The 26,086-nt window shown below is 34.8% G+C and overlaps 1 pseudogene; it reads left to right on the top strand.

Annotated features, from left to right (window-relative positions):
* Positions 1-9,726: 9,726 nt before the first annotated feature.
* On the top strand, positions 9,727-10,240 carry LOC106781000 (vesicle transport protein SFT2A pseudogene; annotated as a pseudogene).
* Positions 10,241-26,086: the final 15,846 nt, after the last annotated feature.

The following is a 26,086-nucleotide window of genomic DNA, read 5'->3' as shown; positions in this document are numbered from 1 at the left end:
GTGTGTGTGTGTGTGTGTGTGTGTTTGTGTGTGTGTTTAATACTTCTTTCCCGTGTATCGGGGAAGGTGCTCTTTTGTTACCATCCTCACTGTCTGCTTGTTTCATAGACTTTGTTTAGTCCCTTAGGCTCTGCCTCCTGTTCTTCCAAGACAAGACTTTTCTGTAATTCAAAACCACAAACTGAAAACTGTCCCCATCATAAATGCCTGGGGTCTTACATATGAATAACTCTTTGGTTTTTAGTCAATTGTGTTTGTTATGAATTTCAAACTCCATTTAGCTTCTCAATTGAGTTCTTTGTTCTAAGCTATACTTGAACGCCCTACTCAGGACCCCAAGGCTGATATTCCTACCATTTTAATAGTGCAGAGAAGCATAAGGGTAATAGGAATGGGAGGAAAAAAGAGAGTTTATTGTCAAACTGTCATCCTTTACACATTCGTGCATCTGATTTATTTGTAGAGTCACACAATAATACATTTGTGAAGGATGCAGAAATTGTCTAGTTACCACACTCATCTTACAGACAAATGAGTAGAGTCTAAGACATTATTTTTCCCTAAAATCACACAGTGGGCAAAAATAGGATAGAACCTAGGTCCTTCGATTTCTTGTGATATGTCAGAATATTCCTCTGCTATTCTTTACCCTGTTATCTATTTCCTTTTGGTTTTAGCTGCTCTAAGCCCCTATGAATAGACTTTCATAAGTTATTTGCATGAAAACTCTGTATTTGTTGTTGCAGAAGGAAGGCACAGTGCTGTAGGTTGAAATGGAAACACCAGGGTTTCAGATTTATGCACAACGTACCTAACATAACTTTCCATGTTTTGTCTTTTTTACTATGAGATAGATTCTCTCTCCTCCTAAGCCACCTGAAATCCATGTTGACAATATAATTTCTTAGATTTATATAAGTGTATATATTTAAAGAAACAGAAGCCTAAACAACTAACAAATCATTTTAACGTCAGCATTTCGTTGTCATACTGGAGTCACTGCGAGTTGTGTATATATGCACAACAGAGAAATTGGCAGGTGATATATACACATTGTGTAGATCTTTGTAGGAATTGGAGTTTATTCTAATCACACTGAGAAGCTACTGGAAATTATAAGCCAGAGAATGAAGTGATCTTCCATTTCTTAATGGAAGTGTAAGGATCTTACACTTAAGTGTAAGGATCTTAATGGATCTTCCATTTCTTAAGTGATTGGCATTTCTTAAAAGATAAGTGTAACTGCTGAGGAGAGATCAAAATGAGAAATTGTCTTGGGGGAGGAAGGTGAAGAAGAGAGAAGCAGAAGAGAGGAAGCAGAAGAGAAGAGGCCATTATAACAGCTCAGGCAAGAGATCCCTCCAGACTGAACTAGACCAGTGAGAAGGGAGACAGAGAGAAGTAAGCTGGTTGGATATGTGTTGGAGATAGAGTGGATGGGACTTCCTATGCCCACTACCTGGGCTCAGACTACAGAGGGATAAGAGAGAGTCGGTAACTCACTGTAATTCTCTCATAGAGCTACGCACATTTAATTTAGCTTCTCTACTAATCTAATATGAAACCAGGAAGAAATATGGAGCTCGGTGTACAATAAATAGGAAACTGTTAATACCACATACTCTAATTTTGTTGGTTATTCAGTATCACTTCAAAAGGCACAATGTTTAAAAAAATTGTCAATTAAATGTTGGCACACTAAAATAGACAATTATTATTATTATCATTAATATTAGTGTTGTTTTAAAGCCATTGGAATTGGACTTTCCTTTTGTTCCCAGTCCAAGAAGGGTTTATTTTTGTTGATCTTCTTGGCCTAGTGTAAAATCTGTCTTTTCAGATTGGCATTCCCCAGTGACTAAGTGGTGAATTATGCTGTCTGGAAAGTTATTGTGAGTTCCACTGTGGTTTTGGTTCAGTAGGTTTTTATGTATTTTTACAAATTTTGTACATACACCCAGAGGCTTTTTTGGCGCTGGTTAGATTTTGAAATTCAAGAAAATAAATATGAGCTATTTAATGGTCTCCAATTCTAGATGCAGCATTTTAAATGTATTGAAGTATGTATATCAGGAATTTTCTGAAACTTGGAACAGAGACTAATTTGGCAAAGATTTTTACTAATAATACAAAAAAGAGCTTTCTTTGCAGCTCATTTGGTTGCATATCCTTTAGGTCACGAGAGGTATATTTTGAATCTGAGCTCTGAAACTTAGAGGGAGTCTACTTAATATTCCGCATATTTGTTTTGCATTTCTAGTGGCTGGATAAGACCAATACTAATTGATTTAACCTATTCCTGGGAAAACTCTTAAGCCTATAGTCACCTTGAATTATAGTCAACAGGATAGTGAAATGCAAAAAGGTTTACTTGAGAATGAAGAAAATTTATTTTTCAAATAAAGCATAGCTATTTCAAGAACGTAAAAGATGTATTTGCTAATCTTTTTTCCCTCCCATTTGTCAAATTTAAATAATTCACTTGCAAAATAAAGTCAAATGGCATATTCTACTGAAAATTCAATTTACAGTGAAATAAAACCCTAGAATTCTCATATACATAATGACCCCTCCAAATTGACTGTCAATCACACAAGTAAATTAATATCAACCAAATAATCTTATGATTATTAAAGGTAAAAACATTACTAAATATTCAAGATTATGTAACATACATCTTGGAAATTGCCTCTGAGCTTGAAAATGTGAGCCTCGTTCAGGAAGTTAGGGTACACACAGACGCACAGGTAATGTCGATAGTTTTATAAAGGGGTAACATTTTGTGTGTAATCCCAGTGAGACTGTGTTATGACAGAGGTGTACAAAAGTTTCAGAGGCAGCAATAGTTTGAGGCATAGGATTCTTAGTTCTATTGTTATTTTCTGCCTCATGGTACCCTCATTTTGGCCATTGTTTTTTCATCTGCCAAAGGATGTCAGCACCTCCTGTCTGCTACCGCCTCAAAATGTTGTCAGGGATTTCATACTGGGCTTGGTAATCCCTTGGGATCTTTAGATGAAAAGAACCATAAAACTCCAAAATGTTTTTTTAGGTGGGGGTTTCCAAAATTGGTCCCTTTCAGGGAGCCACCCACTTGGACATTGAATACCCTCCCCGTGTAATGTGGAAAAAGCGGTTGGTGAAAATTTGCTCGTCTAGCATCACCAAAAAAACAGACGTCTTTATTGTTTAGAAAGTGAAACACACCCGTTGGGGATCACTTCATCATCTTTTTTCAAGTGAATGAAAACATCACAAGCTGAACTGATGAAATGCAGGATAAGTGCACACAGGCTACGCCCTTCCTCTTTCAGTCACAAGGAGCGGTGGTCTGCCAATTCTCCAGCGTACCCTCCCTGTCTAGTAAAGGCCCTACTTGGCTCACAAACCCTGTCCATATCTGAGCTACAACTAGTCATGCCCCTGTTGAGTCACCAACAGAAAAATCCCACAGACTGGTTGCTTTCCTCTTTGTGGTGTAGGGCAGTGATGTGAAAGACCATCTTTTCCCTGTTATTTTTTTCTCCTTTCATCTGCGTCATTTTCCCCCTTTTCCTCACTCACTTTCATTTCTTCCAGTTTTTAATTATCGTTCTTCTCTTAACCCATCTTTTTTCTAATCTCAAGGGCTGTTTGAAAAGGATGCTTGTTCACCAGATGCAACTCTCTTAGGGCTCATTTGGAAAAACTAACAATCTTTTCTGTCTCTCCAGCTGCCAAAATTCATCATGAGTCATGTTTTTGACTCAATTGACAGAAACACTTAATATAAAGAATTGGCCTTTCCCAGAGTTGCTTCTTAGTAACCTTTCCATCTTGTTGGTTTCAACTGACTGATACGATGCAGCATTTGACCAGAGTAGCTTACCTGCTCATTGAGTTCTTTGTATTTTTCCTGCCTCTGTTACACCTGGCTAACGCTTTCTCAGATAAAGCAAAATGAGTGACTGTCAGTGAGCATTCTAGCTCTAGAGTATCTTGTTTGAAACATTCTTGCAAAGTTACTCCTCAAAATTGAATTGGGTTCTATATGCTAACTAAAAAATTAGTAACCTACTTTCTAAGTAATATTATTTCTAAATAATAACAGTAATTATTATTATTTAAGATCATTCCTTAATAGTGTCACTATTACAACTCAGTGTTAGTTACACTGCAACCATGGAAAGAAATTTATTTCAAATAGGCACAATATTTGTTTCTTACTATACTAAGTTTAGTAGAGCCCAAAGCAACTATGGCTGATATTCACTATTTACCTTGTCAAAGTAAAAGTTTTTAAAAGTTGAAAAAGATAACTCTCATATAAATATCGAATAAACATAAAGGCTTATTTAACTCATGAATGAGGTTTATCAGAATTCAATCAGGGAAGCAGAATAAGTAAGATACATGGATATACTCGCTTCTCCCAAACACATGTTTATTTATTTGTTTATTTCAAGGAACTGGCTTATTTGTGGGGACTGGTTAAGCAAAGCTGAAATCCAGTAGGTGAGAATGTCAGGAAGGGGAGATCGCAAACAGGCTGGTACCCACAGGCATGGGCCAAAGCCTTTTGTGCACAGGCAGTCAGGAAGGAATGATAAGAGCAGGCTGGAATCCAACAGGGCCCAAGGGATGAGGAAGGCTTAAACTCCTCTTTTTTTTTTTTTCTGGTGAGGAAGATTGGCCCTGAGCTAAAATCTGCTGCCAATCTTCTTCTTTTTGCTTGAAGAAGATTGTCGCTGAGCTAACATCTGTGCCCATCTTCCTCTATTTTGTATGTGGGATGCTGCCACAGCATGGCTTGATGAGTGTTGTAGGTCCATGCCTGGGATCTGAATCTGCGAACCTGCCCCACCAAAATGGAGCACACAACCTAACCACTACACCACTGGGCTGGCCCTGAGGCTTAAACCCTTTTTAAGGCTTTCCTACAGAATAAATCAGGCCCACCGAAAGTAATCTCCCTAATTTAAAGTGAACTGATTAACTACTTAATTTACATCTGCAAAATCCCTTCATAGAATACCTAGGTTAGTGTTTGATTGAATAACTGGGAGGACACTGGTTCAGACTCCATAATAGCTGCTGCTGCTTCTCTGTCCTCCAGCTCTCCTGAAGAATGTCTCTTGTAGCTCACTTTATCTGGAAACATCCCAGAAAGGCAATTCTGGAGAATATAGTTTATCCTAGCCAAGTTGACACACCACAAAGCCTTGTATGAACATTTATAGACTCTGTGCTATGGTTTGAGTATGTTCTCCCAAAATTCATACATTGAATCCTAACTCCCAAAGACGATGGTATTGGAGGTGGGACCTTTGGGGGGTAATTAGCTTGCGGGGGTGGAGCCTTTGTCAATGGGATTAGTGTCTCAGAAGTTCCAGAGATATTCCTAGCCCCTTTTGCTGAGTGAGGACCCAGTAAAATAGAAAATTGGCTAATGTTTAATAAGGCAAGGAAACTATAACATTTGAGGCTGTCTTTCTTGTCAGACAGAAATAATTTACGTCTCTACTGGACACAAATCCATAAGTTAAGATGTAACTTCACAGCCTCTGAGATGTAATTAATTATAAACAACAAGTCAAACAAAGGCACATAGGACCAGAAAATTAAATAATCTTTGCATGGGCCTGTGAGACAATGTTCCAATATGACTCTGAAAGGACATGCAGACCTCCTTTCAGTTTATTTCTAAGTTTGGATAACTGTTCTTAACATCTTAATAAATAGTTTACCTTCTTTCTTCATTAAAAAGATAACCTTTCTTTGAGAGTATAGGTTTCCTGAAATGTTATATTCCATCTGCTTAATCAGAAATTAGTGTTGATTTTGCAATTTAATGGTGATTTCTTTTGGTTTTCTCTGATCTAGCTACTTATAGTATCTAGCCATTTATGGCTATAGCTGCCTATCATATGAATTTCTCTGGGTGTATGAGAGACGTCATTCATACGCCTAGGTACATGGGTCCCTTGAATCTACAGGATCCAAGCCATTAGAAAGAAAGAAAAGAACAAAAAGAAAGAAAGGAAAGATCATTATTTTAATTAAATGCCCTGAAGAAGTGTGATGGAAGTATTGGGAAGGAAGAATAAAAAGAGGCAAAGAGACAATCATTATTTTTACTTGTGTGTAACTTTTTTCCATGAGGAAATAAGATGTAGACCCCAATTTGAAAATAATCAATTGACTGTTAATATAGGTTCAGTAAGAACAAACAAAATGGGGCAGCTATCTTGAAACTTCCATGCTATTATAGCTATATATTACTATTTTGAATGAAATTAATTTAATTTTTCTTTTATCTTAAACTGAGGACCATATAGGTCATATTTATAAACCAATTATTCAGTAAATGTTTCTAAGTATACATTTCAAATGCACTTTGAAGTGACAAATTTGGGGAAAAAATGGAAAAATCATCTGTGCAGACATTTTTCTTCATTGACTTAAAACAAAACAAATATTTTGCAATAGACTCAGTACATTCTTTACTGAGATCTTTAAAGACAATTGTTTAAAGGAATTTTCACCTTTTATGACAATGAAAACATCACTGACGTTGTAAATAATGGGAAATTCACGTCTTAAACTAGAAATACTAGTGCTGTGAACAAATTCATATTGATGTGTGTCCAAACTACTGTTTCCCTTTAGATGTCCTAGCAAGTTATTGTAATAAGTATATAACAAACATCTAACACATTTCTCTCTTTCCACTCTGACTCCTTTCCCAGTCATCATCTAATCAGCTGGTAAAATCATTATTCTAAAATTCAAGGATCTCTGTTTTCTTTTCTAGCTTAAAATACTTCCATGATGCACATTGTCTACTGGATCAATGCCACTTACCTCAGCATGTCAGCATGGTGCACGAGGCTCTTCGTGATCCAGGCTTTATTATCCCTCCATTTTTATCTTTGGCTATGCACAGTCAGCTTCCATGTGCACTACATCTCCAGCAAAAGGAAAAGACTTGATATTTCTCAAATCCTCGCATGAGCCTTGCTGTATCTTATTTTCATGTATAATTATCCGCACAAGAAATGCTCTTCACTAACTCATTCTGGAAAACTTCTATTCATTCTTTAAAACTCAGCTTAGGTTCTCTTTCTCTGAGTAACCTGCCAGTATCCTTGCCTATTCCACCCAGGCAGCTATGTAATACTTTTCTGGGTTCTAATGGCACTCTCTGGGGACAACTCTGTTATAGCCCTTGGCTTATCAGTGATTCAAAGGCTTTTATGCAGGTTTGTTGCTCCCTGAGTGCAGATGCTTTTCCTCCTTTCCCTTGTTCCCAGAATCTAGCTCAGGGTTTAATTAGGTAATAGTTGCCTATTCAAAATAAACGTTCAGTGAATACTGAATATAATCAGTTCTTCTGATCCGATGCTGGCTTTGGGAAATTAAACAGGATAGTAGAGAAGCCATTCACCTGAGGTCATGAGCATTGTATTATCTTTATTCACTAGTGGGTCTCAAATTTTACCCTGCTACTGAATCTCTTTATTAAAACATAGATTGCTTGGCCTCCTTCCAGGGTTTCAGATTCAATAGATCCAGGTTGGAGTCAGAAAGTTTGCATTTCTAACCAGCATCCAGTTGTTTCTGTTCCTGCTGCTCAAGGACCTGAATTTAAGAACTACTGCTCTATATCTACACAAAGACCAAGGTGTTGAAATATGTGTATTTAATAAATGCTCATCCAACTGCTAATGTTTTAGTTATAAAGAAAACTTAGTGCAGAATATGATTTTTTCTGTTCTTTTCTAAATCAAGAGAAATGGGAACAAATAAATATATTTTATTTCAGTTTATTCAGTAAAGAAAATCAATATTCTGAGTTTTCCATCATAGTCATACATCTCCCCCATTATTTTCCAATATGTTTAACAAGATATATTTTTTGAAAATTCTGGCAATGCTAGTTTTCCTTTAAAACAGTGTAATTTAAATTTTTGGGGCTGGTGAGAGATTATCATAACCATCTATGTTCCCATGAATGTAATTAACCCACTTCCCAGAAAATTTTAAATACATAGTAAGGTTGTCATGTTATTTTAGGTGGTCCCTGGACTCTCTTGAATTTCATAGGGAGACCCAAATTAAGAATTCTTATTTTTCAACTTATCATAAGTTGGGGAAAGAGATTGTAGAGTTAAAATGGAAGCAGTCTTTAAAAAAAAATCAACTACGAGAAAGCTACTAAAGCTAATAAACAAATTCAGCAAAGTTGTAGGGTACAAGATAAACAAAACTCACAAGACTTAAATAAATGGAAAGACATTTCACGTTTTTGGGTAGGAATATTTAACATTGTTAAGTGTAAGTCATGCTCAAAGCAATCTACAGATTCAATGTAATGCCTATCAAAATTTGAACAACTTTTTTTGAAGAAATGGAAAAGCAATTCTCACATTCATACGAAACTGCAAGAGGTCCCAGGTAGACAAAACAATTTTGGAAAACAAGAACAAAGATGGAGAATTCAGACTTCCCACTTTCAAAACTTACAAAAATTCTGCAGTAGTCAAAACAGTGTGGTACAAGCAAATGGATAGATGTATAGATCAATGGAATAGAATTGAGAGAACAGAATTAAAAATGTATAGCTGTGGCCAACTGATCTTTGACTAGGGTGCCAAGTCTACTCAATGGGAAAAGAATAGTCTCTTCAACAAATGGTGCCAGAACAATTGTATTTCTACATGCAAAAGAATTTTGTTGGATGCCTACCTTATATCATATACAAAAATTAACTAAAAATAGATCGACAATGTAAATTTAAGTGCTAAAACAATAAAACTCTTTAAAGAAAACATAGGGGTGAATCCTCATGACCTTGAGATTGGTGATGGATTTTTAAACATGATACTGAAAGCACAAGAAACAAAAGGGAAAAAAAAAAGATAAATTGAAGTCCGTCAAAATTTAAACCTTTTGTGTATTAAAAGACATTATCAAGGAATTGAAAAGACAACCTAGAGAATAAGGGAAAGTATTAGCAAATCATACATCTGATAAGTATTTAAAATTCAATATGTATAAAGAACTCTTAAAACTTAAGGACAAAAAAGCAAACAATGGGCAAAGGACTTGAATAGAATCTAAAGATATACAAATGGCCTGTAAGAACATGAAAAGATGTTCAGCGTCATTAGTCACTAGGGAAATGCAAACCAAAACAACGATAAGATATCATTTCTCATTAGGATGTATATAATAAAAGAAAAAAATGAAAATAGCAAGTGTTTGTGAGGATGCGGAGACTGGAACCCTAGTACATTGCTGGTGGGAATGTGAAATGATGAGAAGGTGAAATGGGAAAACAGTTTGGCTGTTTCTGAAAAAGCTAAAAATAGAGTTGCCATATGACCCAGACATTCTGCTCCCAGGTTTATACCCTGTAAGATTGAAAACAGGGATCCAAACAGATATTTTATGCCAATGTTCATTGCAGCACTATACACAATAGCCAAAAGGTGGGAACACCCCACGTGTCCATCAACAGATGAATAGATAAACAAAATGTGGTATGTACCTGGAATGGAATATTAAGTTTTGAAAAGGAATGAAATTCTGATGCATGCTACAACATAGATGAACTTTGAAAATATTGTGTTAAGTGAAATAAAAAGACAAATATTGTATGATTCCAGTTAATGAGATATCTAGAATAGGCAAATTCATTGAGATAGAAAGGACATTAAAGGTTACCAAGGATTTCCTGGTGGGCAGGAAGGGCGGGTGAAGGAATGGCCACCAGTGCTGCCCAGGCCCAGGGCCATGGAGAGGCCGTGGAAGGTCCTGAGCAGCCAGGATGACAAGGAGCAGAACCTAACTGCAAAGGGCCTGGATGACTTGTCCCTTAGTTTCAACACTAGATTGAATTGATTTGTCATATGCTTTGTATGTGGCATTTCTGTTCTATCCTTGGAACTGGATTGCTGTGGTTTCTGGTGGCATAAAACTTTTTACACTCTTTTATATCCGGGGAAATATTGCTGTATGAGCTTTTTAATGGGCCCCATGAGGCAACGGAAGGAAATGTTTGAAACAAGATTATCTTGCAATAATTATTATCCTTTTTTGCTTCATATTTACCATTTGTGCTTCTCTTTGGGGACATAAGAAGGGACTGGCCTTATTGTTGAGCATATTGCAGTTCTTGTGAATGACCTGGTATAGTCTATGGTGGGTCCCATATCCTAGAGATGCAGTAATTAAATGCTATTCTGTCCTATGTTGAAAATCAGAAACTCATTGAAAAGGGCATTTGAAAGTTCTTGCAGTGGTTTTGGTGAAGTATGCTTTTCCTGATACAATAAATACTCCAAAAACAAGTGCAGTGACAATTTAAGACCATTTGTATTCTGGTACGAACTACATGCTTGATTGAACTGTTAAATGCTTGTAACTTTAAATTCATTATGTGTCATTAATATGCCCTTCCCAAGATAAGGAGATTTTAATCATTGCCAATTGTACATTATTTTTAGCCACTTTTTTTTCAGTCTTTTCAAAACAGCTTTGAGATGTGAATATTTAGGGATAAATCTGTGCTGCAAGACATATTCAGCTTTATTGGCTCTTTTAAAATGTTTACATTTTTAAAACATCTTTAAATGTGAAAGTTTTAACTTTAAGCTAGAGATTGCTTATTATGCGTAATAAAAAGAAGACATAAATCTTTACAATTTTTAAATAAACCCACACTTTGAAATAAAAATGTTTATGAGGAGACGATGGAAGGGATAAATGGGGAGTTATTATTTAATGTTTACAAAGTTTCTGTTTAAGATGATGAAAAAGGTTTTAAATTAGGTAGTGGTGATAGTTGCATAGTATTGTAAGTGCAATTAACTCTACTGAATTGTACACTTAAAATGGTTACTAGTGCGAAAAACATCAACATAAGCAGATACGGAGAAATAAACAAAGGTACTTTAAACTCCAAAGGTAGGAAGCACTAACAATTACATAGTTTTTCCATACCCAAGTCTCTTCTAGGTGTTTTTGTGTATAACTCCCTGAATCCTCACATCAGTGTTATTATTTTCCTCATCTCATTAATAAGAAAATGAGGCATAGAAAGTTTAAATAGTTTGTGAGCATCACGTAACTAATAGACGAGAGAGCCAAGATCTGAATCCAGGCAATATGTTTCTAAAACCCATGCTTTTAACCATGTTGCGTTTTAACCATATATTACTTCCTCTGCCCATTATTCAGTTAAATGCTGAATGGGGAGAATGAACCTAGACCAGTGGGAAATAGGAAGCTAGGAGAAGTCAGTCTATTTTTCTGATCACTCTGGTTTTGTAAGACAATAAACTTTACAAATCTAACTCCAAATTGACAAATTTTATACACTTTTGTTGTGCCTGCTACCTTCCCAAGTGACTTTTGAGTGAGTGGTGGGATATGATGACTATTTTCTTATCTGATAGGGTATTTGAATACCTGCCATGTACATTTTTTTAGCAATTGATAATCAATTTATTAAAATAGATGATTTTTTTCAGTTTTATTGAGGTATAATTGACAAATGAAATTGTAATATATTTAAAGAGTACATGTGATGATTTGATACATGTACATGTTGTGAAAGAACTTCCCTTATCGAGTCAATTAACACATCCATCACTCCACGTATTTATCCCCCACACCATTCTTTTGGTGAGAACACTTAAGTTCTACTCTCTTAGCACATTTCAGTCACACAATACAGTGTTAACTACAGTCACCTTGTTACGCATTAGATCCTCAGAACTCATTCATCTTATAACTGAAAGTTTGTGCCCTTTTATTAAAACTGTGTGCCTTGTTTCTCCCCCTCCTCAGTCCCCGGAAACCACTTTTCTACTCTCTGTTTCTGTTGAGCTAAATTTTTTTTTTTTTTTTTTTTTAGATTCAACATGTAAGTGATACCATGCAGTATTTGTCTTTGTCTGGCTTGTTTCACTTAACATAATCCCCTCCAGGTTCATCCATGTGGTTGCAAATGGCAGGATTTTCTTCTTTTTATTTAAGGCTAAATAATATTCTATTGTATATATATATCACATTTTCTCGATCTATTCTTTCACTGACAGACACTTAGGTTTTTTCTGCATCTTGGCTATTGTGAATAATTCACTCTCAATGAACATGAGAGTGAATATCTCTTTGAGATAATGCTTTCGTTTCTTTTGGATACATACTTGGAAGTGGGATTGCTGGATCATATATGGCAGTTCTACTTTTAAATTTTTGAGGAAACTTCATACTGTTTTCCATAGTGGCTTTACCAATTTCCATTTACAGAATAGATGATTTTTAGAGCCATTGTGAAAACTACAATAGCAATTGTTGAGAATGTGGCTTTTAATAAATGGACCCTTACCACACTAAGAATACCCTAACATAACAGCTGATCTACATTCTTTCCAATATTTATTTGTTTTCTGCTAATTGTAGCTTCAACAACACATTGATTCTTATGGAGATGATAATGCATCTGTCAATATTTAAGATATTTCTTGAACTATGTTTTATGCACAAGTGAGTGTCAGCATCTTCCCACACCAGTGATAAATTACAGAGATATCCTGATGGTGCACTTGCCTGAGTATTGCTTTATTTTTTTTTCGCTATTGTTTCCTATCTACCCACTTAGAGAACTTGAGAATTGTTTAACGAATGAGTTATAATGAAATACAACAAAAATATTATCTTTGGATCGTGTTATTTTCATATACATCAAAACAGTTTGCAGTAAAATATTTACGATATTTAAAAAAATATAAGTACTCTGTTAAATTTTAATAACCCTAGTATGAGATTTAAAATATTTTCTGCACAACCTAAAAGAAGTTTATATGCTGCAAGCCAATGATGTCAGGAGAACAACTGTGGCCTTTTATTAGCAATTATGATTTGTAACAATATTTATTGCCAATTTTCACAACTCTCCTTCCTTTTTTTTTTTTCCTTTTTTTTCCCTTCAATCAAGTCTTGAACTAGAGTTTTTGGCCCCTGGGACCAATCTGCACCAGGCAACATAAAGCAAAACTTCCGTCTGGTTCTGTACTTTAGCTGTTCCTGGCTGGGATTCAATTATATATAAGACACATGGCTGTTTTAAATTCAATAGGATTAAAAAAAAAAAGCAGAAAAAAGGTTTGCTTCTGAGGAAACACTTGTTGATTACTAATAGGTATTATTCGAGGCTGGAAACATCCGGAATTTAGAACTTCTCCTTTTTTATATGTAATCTGGTTATTGAGGAAGCTGAATGATAGATGTGGGATATAAGTAGAATATTAATTAGTTTTTCATCATCCATCATCTTCAATTCCATTTTATATTTTCCTTCTCTGAGCCTTGAGTGTATCTGAGTAGAAATGGCAGCTTTCTGGCCACTTTGATGGGTGGATTTAGTCCAGATCAAATAAATTTGTCCTCATGTTCAATTGAACGATTTTGTTTCCCCATTGTTCCCACCTCTCAGGTTGGTCTGACCTGTAGTGTGGATGGTATAGTCTGTTTTGTCACTCTTGCTACCTTCTTTCCCTGTTTTCCTGGTTTCTACAGGGACGAAAACGGCATTAGGGAAAGAGAAAGAAACATTTGGACTCTGTGGTGCTGTTACAAGTGGTCGAATGCTGACTTTCGTTTAGATTGTATCTGTGGGCTTATGGAGACTGTCTATTGGGATCTGCACATTGAACAGTTTACTGGTATGGGAAATATACTCTGGGTAATCACTAGCTCTCTCCATTTTGCCTTCATACAAGGGTACCCTACAGTCTATCATTACTGAATCTCCGCTCTGTGAAGGACACTTTCTTGGACAAGGTCCTTTACAGAAACTTTGGGTGACGCTGATTTCCACTGGTACATGGGAACTCAGTATACAAGAGATTGGCTAGTTGTTCACCAAACCCATTTCCTTTTCTTTCTGGGCACAAAATTTTTCTGCATTTCCCAGCTTTCCTTGAATTTGATATGAATATGTGACTGGGTTCTAGCCACGGAAATGTGAGTGTAAGTGCCATTTACAGGCCTGACCCGCTAAAACTTTCCATGTGCTATCCTCCTGGTTCCTTTTTACATCGGCCTCCTTGAGGCCAATGAGCACAGAGCCCTTGGAAGGCACCTTTGAAAATGATGGAAGCACAAGAGAAAATAAATCTGGATCCAGTTAAAGAAGAGCTGCTTGCTCCTTTGTAATTTTCATGGGCAAGACATAAACTCTATCATACTTGAACCATCATACACTTTGGAGTTTATCATAGCAGCTAGCAGTGCTTGAACTAACTCACTCATGCATTCCAGCTAGACTGGTCAGATTTGGCAAATAAAAATAAAGGGCATCAACTTAAATTTGAATTTCAGATAAACAAGCAATCGTATTTAAAATAAGTATGTCCCATGCAATATTTAGGACACACTGACATTAAAAATTATTTGCTGTCTACCTGAAATTCAAATTTAACTGGGTATCCTGTATTTTATGTCAATCCTAATTCTTACCACACTAAAAAGTGGACATATATGGCATTCCCAATGTTTCCCTCTCTTGTCACTCCACTTTCTGTGGCGGCTCCATCTGGAATCTAATTTTCAGAAATGTGTAGAAGAGAATCAGCTTTTAGCCTCTACACTCACATGTGCCTTGAAACTCCAAGAAGGTATATGCCAGCATCTTCCAAAAACTGTTCACCCAAGTCTACTTCAGCACCCTGGCACAAGTTTCTCCAGCTCAGCAAACATCCATCTGGAGAGTGTTATATGATCCCCGTCTTCAGTAGGTTCCCTAATCTCTGCGTATGATTCTCTTGGAGCCCAATTAGCTTTGCTGGGGACAGAGAGTATCACTATGTTTCTTAGTAATCATGCAGCTGAACACTCAGATGAATTGTTTCCTCTGATGAATTTGAGCCTTTTTCTTACTCAAGCTAGAAGAGATAGCGGGAGTGAAGGAAACAGAAGTCCAGTCAAATCTTAGTGAATCCTATGACTACGTGTCTAGAAGCTCTTCTACAGAATGTGGAGAAGCTTATTACCTATATTGTCCTTTTTGAATCTTCAGCAGGAATCTGAGTCAGCAGGAAAAGTTCCATTCAATATCCAGTTACGTATCTTTAGATCATTCAAACAACTGAAAAAATTCAATACTTAATTGCGTACTCAATATCATTTATAGAAAAGAGCATTAGACAAATGTAAAATAGTATCTATTTTGGCCAGCATAATTCTATGTCCTTGAATTCACATTTTCAATAAAATAAGGTTATCAATTGCTTCTTGGCTCACCAAACTCTATAGCAACCCCATACTCCGTGGGCTGTGCTTTAGTTACGTGCTTTGTATTATTCTTTCTTGTGTCCTTATAATATGATATTTGGCAAAATAAAATACTAAATATTAAGTTGTAGTTTTGTTTCTTCACTTATTTTAAGCAGTTTAATCTATGTATCTCCAGAAGTTTGATATCTTTCTAAGAAGGGTATTACATTTTTTCAGGTAAAGCCAGTACAATTTAATGCACTAAAACCTGATATTTAATTTAACAATTCTTTCAAAGTTCAAAGGAAATAATGCCCCTGAAAAATGAGAGCAACACATATTTTCAAATCACTTTGAACAAAATAAAATAGTATTTTAAAAAATAATATAGTTATAAGAGATAAGAAACTAAAGCTCCAGCAAATCTGATTACAAGGTGGATAACAAGCTTAGGTCAGAGACAAACATTTATACTATTATTTTTAATTTTTCAATCTCAGCTCCTAGATCCATGGAGGAAAAATGAGAATAGAAAAAGAAAGGGACTTAACTCATATAATTTTATTATACGTTATTTATATTATATGGTATTCTGTTTTCTCAATCTAATTTTCTATAGTTAGTATCAGAAATATTTGGTTTAACAAAACAATACAGTTTATTATGGAATAGATGCTAAAAGCAAAAACAGAATGTACAGTGATCTAATATCTATTTAGTAAAAAAATAAGGAAGCCATTCAATGGAAATCAAATTTGGTATTTTACGTTAAGACTTTCACTCAATATTAAGAAAATATTGAAAAGATCTGCAAAGAAAAAGTAAACAAAACAGAATATATTGAGCCTTATTCTTAACTCTGGATAGGAAATGTTAATTTACAACAGGGGTTGGCAAACATTTTCTATAAAAGTCCAGATAGTAAATATTCTAGGCTTTGTGGGCCATATAGTCCTTGTAACAACTACTCCACTCTGCTGTTGTAGTGAGAAAGCAGTCAAAGATAATGCATACATGAACAAAGATGGTTATTTCAATAAAACTATAACTATAGGCTGTCGGCTAGATTTGGCTCAAAGGCTAGTGTTTACCCATCCTTGTTCAAGAATAACTAGACACTATATTACCGTCTCTCCCTAGCACAAAAACTGTCTTTTCACTCTGATTAACTTCTCAAATTTACAAATAATTTCCAGTTCTGGATCACACCAGTCTTAATTTCCCACCATACCCTGCCCTCCCTTTGAAACTGATGATGGGTATATTGAAAGGCCTATTAATTTCTTCACGGCTAGAGTTTTTAAAGAGACTGGATTCTAAATCAGATCTAATCATTTGCCAAGCTGTTTGTGGTTTTATACTGACAAAAATGTTGAGACAACAAAGTCTACTATTCAAAAGCAAATGCTTCTTTCTAGGGGGATTATACTTTTCTTAATCCATTTGATTTTATTTTTAACTTCATTTAGGGAGGATCTAAGTGTAGCACCTAGGTGATGTTGCTTTGAACATTTGAGATTTCTCATCAAATATTTATAATTTACTTACAGGCAGTAAGAGGCATTTTAACCAGTTATCATACGTTTGGCTGGAGCTCTCTCTGCATGGTGGATCACTTCCTTGAAATGACCTTCCTGATGAATTGCCACATGGGATGGATAGCACTGTGGCTTTAAAAACAGCCCTTGATGGTCATTCATATCTGTCCCTACCCCTGAATCCCAAATGTGTATAATTCACTTTTCGCTAATTCATATGTTCAACAGAGATGTGTAGAGGCCTGGTGTGCACAATACGTTGTACTTGATCTCAAGCATTGGACGAATTTTGGTTACAGGGTTGAGTTGCTATTTGTGAAATCAGTAAAAAAAGAATAAATACTCCAATAAGAAAAAACCAAAAAAATAAATTTATTCTTATGCATAAAAAAATATTTCTAGCTTCAATATCTCAAACCACCCAGAGTGAGATAATGATGGATCCTATGGGAACAGAATGGCCTTTTGAAGATATCTAGTGAACTTTGTTGAAGTGGAAAACTTTGGACTAGTTTCCAAAGTTATTTAAAGATTTAGATGCCTCAGCTTCTATTTTCCATTCTTCTGGTTCCCCTAGAGACAAATCCTTGCTTCTTTTTATTCTCTGTCTTTGAGCCACTTTTGGTTTGGTTTCTTTCTTTCGACTGCAACGAGAAAAAATTTTTGGCTTAAATTGAGTGCTCTTAAGTATCATCATGTATAGCTTTATCTGATCCTCACTAAATTTCTGTCTTCCTATCTCTTATAAAAGTACAACTGATTCTCGTTACCATGGTAGTTATGTTCCACAAGGTTGCTGTGAATGCTGAATTAGCAAACACTGAGCCAGTGCTCCTAGGGAAAATACAGGGTTAGTCCCTCAGAACCTTTGGACACATTTTTGTCAACCAATCAGTACATAACTTTGTTTTATGTGTGTTTCTCTTTACAAACACCATATTTAATAGATGTTGATTCATTAACTTTGGACTCATGGCCAACAACACTCTAACTCACGCCCAAGTGAAACTCATCTAACACAAGTGTTTTCTCCATAGAGCACATCATTCTCATGCTTAGGAAAACTAGAGAGCATTTCAGCACTATGCTTTGCAGACCATTGTAAACAGTGAAATCGCCAACAAAAAGTACAAAAATGCAAACAACGTGGCGCCAAATAAACTGCAAAAAGGATATTTGTGTACAGAATGGGAGCTGAAACAAGAAGGCAGAACATCATTTTGTTTGATCTCAGTTGGGAACATTCTCTAAAGGTGACTTCAAATTTTTCAACACTGTATGCATGTCTACGAATGACCATGAAACGGCTTTAAGTATTGATTTGGGGGTTACAAATGCATTTCAGCAAATAGGTGGATTTGTAAGTATGGAATCTGTAATAGTGAAGACTGACTGTACTTTTGTCCTATTTTCTTCCTTTCAATCATGTTTTCTACTTAGTTTTCTCTGTTTACCTATAGCAAGGTGGAAAGGAAATAGATCCTTCTTATTACTTGATTTATATGTTTTTTCCACTTAATTTGGCAGTCTATACATTGTCCAACTGTTACCCTTATATTGATATTTATTGATATTTATTCTGAGGCCTTAATTTCCCCATTGTTAAAGAATAGAGAGAAGCGTTGGCTAGCAGATTTAGCAGGTAATCACATATAATTTGTCTTAAGGTGCAACTCTCATAAGGCAGTGCTAAGATATATAATAAAATATATTCTTGAATTGTCTTACAACATTTTCAGCTTCTGCCTAACGATGCAAATCTGGACAAAATTAACTCCAGTAGTATTAACTTTTGACTATTTTAAGCAACGTATTTTCAAAGTCCAAATTCTATGCTGCAGAAAAAAATAATTATTTCCACATATGGTTAAGTTGTCTCTGCATGCTAGAAAAAAATTAATGATTGTAAAACTTGAGTTTATTAACAGAAAAGCACATGGTACCATGTCACTTTTTTTCCTAAGGAAGTCTTAGAATATATACATGGTTATGCTGTTCAGAACAGACCCAAACAAAATAATAGTCTGGCATATTTTTGACTCAGTTCCCAATACCTGGAGCTAGACCTTAAGCTCCATGAGGAAAGAGACTCTGGCTCCTTTGGTCAAGGTTATTTCACTTGTGTATAACATAATGCATGACACATAGCGCAGCAAACATTGGCCAAGTAAGTGAGTGAATGACTCAGTTTATAAATACTACAACCTAAAGAATTAGGAAGGATTTCTCCTTCAAAGTTTATCACCTCCGGGATCCAGGACCCTTTAAAAAGCAAAAACAAAAAACTTCCTTTAAGATACCTCTATTTTTTGCTATCAGGCTGATTTTAATATACTTTTGCAAGTAATCTCATGGAATAAACAATAATCATATTTCATTATAAATCAATATGAGTTAAAAAAAACCCCCACAAAATGTTGTTTTGGCTTTCCTAGACAATCCACATTTCATCACCAGCTTAGTGACACCTAACTAGCCAACCATTTGGTTTATGTCTCTCTACTTTCTCATTAACTTTACATTCTATTTCCAGTCCAAGAAAAGTTGAAATCAATGAAAATAAACTATAAATCAATAAAAAGGTTATTAGAAAAATCCCTAAGTATTTGGAAATGTAAAAATATATTTATACAATAATGTATGGGTCAAAGAATGCATTAAAATGAAAATGAGAACATATTTTTAACTCAGTGAAAACAAAACACCATACCTAGACCTTTGGAGTGCAGCTAAAGCTGTGGTTAGAACAAATGGATAGCTTTATATCAGAAAAGGTGAATGGCCAAAAACTAATGAGCTAGGCATTGTTCTAAATAACCTGAGAAAATTAAAGCAAATAACGCCTAAAGAAAATAGAAAGGAAAAAATTATAAATATAAGAACCAAAATTATTAAGATAGAAAACAAACACGCACTATAGAGACCTAACAAAACCAAAAGCTGATACTTTGAAAAGACTAAAACATTGATAAGTACCTGGATAAACTGAAGAATAATAAAAAGCAAATGAAACAGAACAACTAACAGAGGAATGGAAAAAGAAATGTCACTAACATTCCTACAGATATTAAAGAGCATCATTTAAAATCACTTCGAAAATATTAAAAAGGAAAAATATGGGAATAAATTTCACTAAAATGTGCAATATCTCCGCAAAGAAACATATAAATTATAATTGAGGGGAAATCTAAAAAACATAATAAGAGAGAAATAAAACTTTTCATGGAATGGAAGATTCAATGTTGTAAAATGTCAGTTTTCCTCAAATTGATGTGTAGATTCAGCGCAATCTCAACCAAAATTCCAGCAGCTTTTTTCTTAGAACTTGAAAAGCTTATTCTAAAACTTATGTAGAATTACTAAGATTCAAGACTAGCCAGGAAATTCTGAAGTAGAGGAAAAAAGTGCGAGAACACGCTCTATTAGATATGGACTTTTTACAAAACTAGTGTAGTTAAGACAGTCGTTGGTGTTAAGGATAGACAAATGGAGAAATGAAGCAGAATTAGAGCCCAGTAACAGACAAACACAGACACAATATATAACAAAGGTGAATTTTCAGAGAAGTGGGACAATGATAGACTATCCAATAAATAACGTTGGATTATTGCATATGCAAATGAAAAAAAGTAAAATAAATTTGACCTCTACCCCACACTCTATACCAAATGGATTAAGAATCCAAATGTGAAGAGGAAACCAATAAGTCTACCATAAAATAATGTTGAAAAGTACCTCCCTTTGGGGGAGTTAAAAAAAATATTTATTTAACAGAACATACACACACAAAACTAACCATAAAGGAAAATATTCCTGAGCTAGAGTACATTGAAATTAACAAATTCTCTTTATTCAAAAACACAAATAAGATGGTGAAAAGGCAAGCCACAGAGTAGGAGATGTTTGCAATGCCTGTAATTTAAAAAGTGCATGCTTTTTCAAACTATAAAGAATTTCTATAAATCAGTAAGAAAAAATACAGTCCAAAAGAAAAATGGCCATAAGAAATGAACAGGCAATTCAAAAGACAATTTATGTAAATAGCCAAGAAACGTTTAAAATGTTGCTTAATCTTACTGATACCCTGCTAATGATAATTAGGAAAATAGAAGTTAATCAAGAAGAAGATATGATTATACAACCACCAGAATAGTTAAAAATAAAATTACTAACAGTGTGGTGTGTTGACAAACATATGGAGCATTGTAACTCCATACACTGTTGTATGTTTCTAAATTGCAGCTACTTTTGAAAACTATATGATATCATTTACTGAAATCAAACTGACACTAACTCTATGATTCTCGCATTTCAACAATAAAAAACTTTAGATGCCCCAAGAAAAGAAGTTCCTGATAAGTAGATGAAGCTGTGATATCTTTGTAACTGGACTATGTGTATCATTACCAGACAAGAATGGGAACTGAAAGAAGAGATTTCCTAATATCATTTAATAGATGGAAGGCACTTCTAACCGATGAACCACTGGTATGAAAGATTCATGCATAACATAGAAACTATCGTTAAGGCAACAAATATCAATTTGACAGAAAATTCCTGCTGACTTTCAACAGAGGCTGCATAGTTTTCAGCAAGATGTGACTCAATTGACGAAAAAATGAAACCATAAGTTTGGACAAATAGGAAATGTTAACAAAATTTCCCCATTCTCTGACATAATACAAAATTATACTGTCAATGCCCAAGGTGATTGCGTCATATCTCATTTGTGCCTTAACAAGTCTGAAACAGTACCTGAAATAAGTCTAATAAAAATTGTGTGTTAAGAAACTATTTTGACATTTGAATAAGGTATATACAGCTTTGATCACAATACTCCATCGCCGTTAATATCCTGATGCTGATGATTGTGTGGTGGTTATAAAACACACTGAAGAATTTAGAGCTAAAGGAGGATCATGTATGAAACTTACTTTCAAATGACTGAGAAAAATAATACTATGAATGATATGGGTAAAATTATTTTTATGTTATATACATACGTACCATGTATATAATAGGTGTGTTATACACTAAAGAATGATTAACACGTTACATTTTTAATATCTAAGGGAATCAGGGTGTAGGGAATATGGGCAATCTTTGTACTATTTTTCCAAATTTCTGTAAGTCTGAAATCACTCCAAAATAAAAAGTTAAAAAGAATAGAAAATTTAAAAAAAAGAATAGAAAATTTAGCACATCTGTAATTGCTCCCTCAAAACGCCTGTTCTTGTTGATTTCCAGAGAGTTGAATAGAATGTGCTATGAAGAGGTGCCAAAAAAACTTCCTAAAATTTTCATATTTATGTACTTTAAAGTCATAGATTGAAAATAAAAATAATTGGAAAAGAATGCCACAGAGTGTAGAGTTTAAGAAATATTGCTGCTAATTCTCAAGTCTTTTATAATTTTCTCATAAAATATTTTGTCAATTCTTCCCTAACAACACATATCATTATTAAAATAACATAGAAAACAAGGGAACTAATAATTCACTAGCTATATTTGTTAGGGCTCATTGGTTTAAAAAAAAAGACAACATTTTGTCAAATTTTAATTTAAGCTTTTTTCTCTTAGTATTTCCTAAAATAATGCTGCACATTACAATCATTGGCATCTCAGACTTGATGATGTTGCCTGTAATATTGCCTCCCCTATGCTAATTCTCATGCATATTCATGAGATTCAAAGATTAAGACAAAATTAAATAGCACAAAATATTAAACGTATAAATATCTACCTTTAACAATTTCGTGTTATTTTAACTCATAAGATCTGTGACTCTATACTTTAAAACATTTTAATACTGGCATGCATTAAGGAGTCTAAAATCTTACCAATGCTGAGGGTATGGAAGAATGCCTGTCCGGAAAGGGATCTGTGACTACTTAAATCTCTAGAACCACTGCTCCCAACAAATTGGTTCAAAAATGCCAACTAGGACATTAAGGTTTAGAGATCCAACCTCAGAATTTTTGATTCTACATCTCAGTTAGAAATCTGAAATTTGCTTTTAAAGAACTTCACAGGTTATTATGATGCAAAATTAGGTTGGGAACTACTACTCTAGAACACACTAAAAGATTTTTCACACCATGAGGTGCACCCATGTCAAGCTAAGAGGTGATCACCAACAATAACCACTATTTACTGACCATCCCCAGGATGGTACCAGCCACTAGATTTAATTTACAGAAATAATGAAGTAGATATTAAAACTCTGTTTCTATATATATGTACTCTTACTTGACAGTTATCTCTATGTTTATGCCCATCCATTTGTAAGCAGTTATCTATGCTTGTTTTGAACAGACTTTGAATAGAGTAGAAGATATCTTCTTGTATCTTCACCAAGATAAACTTTAAGAGCAGTGTTCTCCAACCTGATAAACACACAGACAATACAAACAAGTAAAGGTCAACAATATATTTTTTCCTGTTAGTTAGTAGCTTTCTTGGAAATTACGTCATTTCATAATACGAGAAATTTACCAAGAAGCCATAGAAGGTTGAAAAAGCTTTTCTTATGCTTTTATTCAGTAACAGGAAAATGTAATACATTCCCAGGTGTTCTGTGTACTCTTACTTTATTTGGCCAATGAGGAACAAATATAAGAACTTCTCACATTGGGAAAGTTCAATGAAATCTTATTAATTTACCTGCTAACAAATATGTGATTAATTTGTTATTATTTAATACATGATGAGTTGGACAGAAGTACTTTCTTTTTACCATCTATAAAGAATAGATTTGATTATACAATTAGTGAAGAGCAATAATATTTCAAAGACTCATTTCAACCTATTCCAGATAACAAACGTTTTAAAAGTAAGTTAATCTTAGCTTATGAATGGAAGCTACTAATCAGAAATTAATCTCATGTATTTACTTCAAAAGGACCAGCAAGACTTCTGATAGGAAACAATTGGGAACAGTCAGAGAGAAAGAGAGAGAGAAGGACTGATACAGAAATATGTAAAGCCTGGAGCTTTGCTATGAGTTGTGACCTGGGTGAACTGAGGCGTCACTTCCTTCACTGTTTCTTACTGATCCTCTCGGTTCTCTGCTTCTCCCTGGTGGGGTTCTCCTTCAGGAGCAATACATTCTTTGACAATAATTAAAGTATGGAAGAGGTAAGGTTTTAAAATAAAGATTATTTTTATTCCCAACTTCCTATCCTATAACATGTCTGATTTCAGTATTTCCAACAAGAGACAAAATATTCCATTTCCAATGTCACACTTGTATTTAGTAAAATGTAATACAATGCTCTAAATCCTACAACAAGCTTATAGTGTCTTATTCAAAGAGGTTTCACCAACATAAGCAATTTGAATTGTCCATTTGTTTGGTACACTAGTAGTTTTTAAACCCCAGAACAATTTTCCATAGAAGGGTTTGGGTTGGATGACAATTTCCCCTTAATTTCATAGCTAGAAGGACAATTGGGATTGTCCCAGAGAAGGTGGGAAAGGAGATCCTGTGTGGCATCTTGACTGGAAGTACATTGCTAGGCAGCACGTATTTGAGGTTCTGGAAATTGACTTTCTTAAATCCCTCATGCCATGCCCTTGGAATGTCTTTGTGAAGAGTCAAGAATTCAAGTTTTAACATCACGGATTTAGAGAGTATCAGTAATTTGCAAGAGGCCACACAGATTAACTTGTAACTCAAGTTCAAACTTCCTGACATTAGAAACCAAGTTTTTAACCACCGCACTACAGTCCATTTATTTTTATTAAAGATAAATTCTACATAGAAAGTTGCCCATTACTTTTTAGTATTTACAAGTATCACACTGTCTCATTTATATCTATCACTGTGCAATGATGCTATTTTATTTGCCTTAATCTGTAACTATGCCTTTTTCCTGGGATTTTTTTTTCTTTCACGTAGTTGTTTTTGGAAATTGAATTTAAGCCTCAGGATATACTGTATCAATTGAAAATATCAAATAAAGTCTCTACATTTCAATTTAGAAATTTTATAGTAGTGAGGTAATGATGTTTAAAAACAAATTTTTTAGTGTTCAGATTTGTGGTTTGGCTGTTCTATGCTCTTCTAGTTTTTTTGTTCCATTTTATATTAATACAATGGTACAACATTACTATAAGATAAACATTTCAGCTTCATTAGGAAAACCTCAAAATTTTGTTCTAAAAACATTAATCATAGTAATTGCGCTAAATTGATACTGTACATTCAAAATACTCTGTTTGCCTCTGCCAGCTGGAAATTATTTCTCCTTTGGGAATAACATACAACTGCTATAGAGAGACCAAGATGATGTTCCCCTTCCAGAGTATTTTAACTGCTTTGCACGGTTGACAATGGAGGTTACAGTATTTTCCTTGTATTTTCTCAGAATGTTGTGGTTTACCATCAATATATTGTTTTGAGGTGTAGAAAATATTGCACTCACCATTGAAATCTAGAAAAGGAGGGATAGAGGGAGGGAAGGTAGAAGGAAGGAATGGAGGAAAGCAGGGAGAAAGGGAGGAAGGAAGGAAGGAAAAGAAGGAAGGAAGAGAAGAAAGGAGGAAGGAAGGGAGGGAGAGAGAGAGGGAAGGAGGAAAGAAAGAAGGAAGGAAGTGAAGGAAAAAAGTGGGACAGAAGAGTAGTTAGAAAAGAAATTTAGGATTGGAAGGGAATTTGGATATCAAGCATATTAATTATTTCATTTTCTAGGTTGGCATACCATCATCCAATGCAAATTTGGGACTACAACTCATATATTCTATTGAATAACAGAGAAACAACAAATCAATTTTCCTAAAGATATGCCTTCCCTATAGTGAAATAGTCTCTTTTTTACAATGAGCTTTTGATGGCTGCCTGGTTTCCTCATACTTTATTTTGACTTATATTCCCCCTCAGAATTATTGCTAATAATTTCCCCATAGTTGTGAAATAGACAAACAATAAAAACTTGTGAAATCCTTGGGCTACAGCGGATATTGTAGATATTCAATGATGTCGCACAGGAAGGGCTACAGGGTCCTGGTTTCTGCCCAAAAGGATGACCCACTTTGACTCAGATCCTAACCTGGAAATTATTTTCCCTATCCTGAAGTGAGTTATATAAAAATGTTCCATCTACCAATGCAGAACTTTGAATACAGATGCAGGTGGCAATGACAGAAAGAGAGAGTTGCAGTACCAGGTAAGCAGAAAAAGAAGGCTTTCTTAGTAACAAATAGCGAGTGGTAAGTATTTTTCTGAGCTTATTTCAGGCAAGGAATCTTCCCTAGCAATAACACGACTAAGACTGGATGCTACA

This window comes from Equus caballus, chromosome 9 (genome assembly GCF_041296265.1).
Source record: "Equus caballus isolate H_3958 breed thoroughbred chromosome 9, TB-T2T, whole genome shotgun sequence".
Lineage (NCBI taxonomy): Eukaryota > Metazoa > Chordata > Mammalia > Perissodactyla > Equidae > Equus > Equus caballus.
The sequence above is the reverse complement of the archived record's forward strand: the minus strand, read 5'-3'. Positions and strand labels throughout refer to the sequence as shown.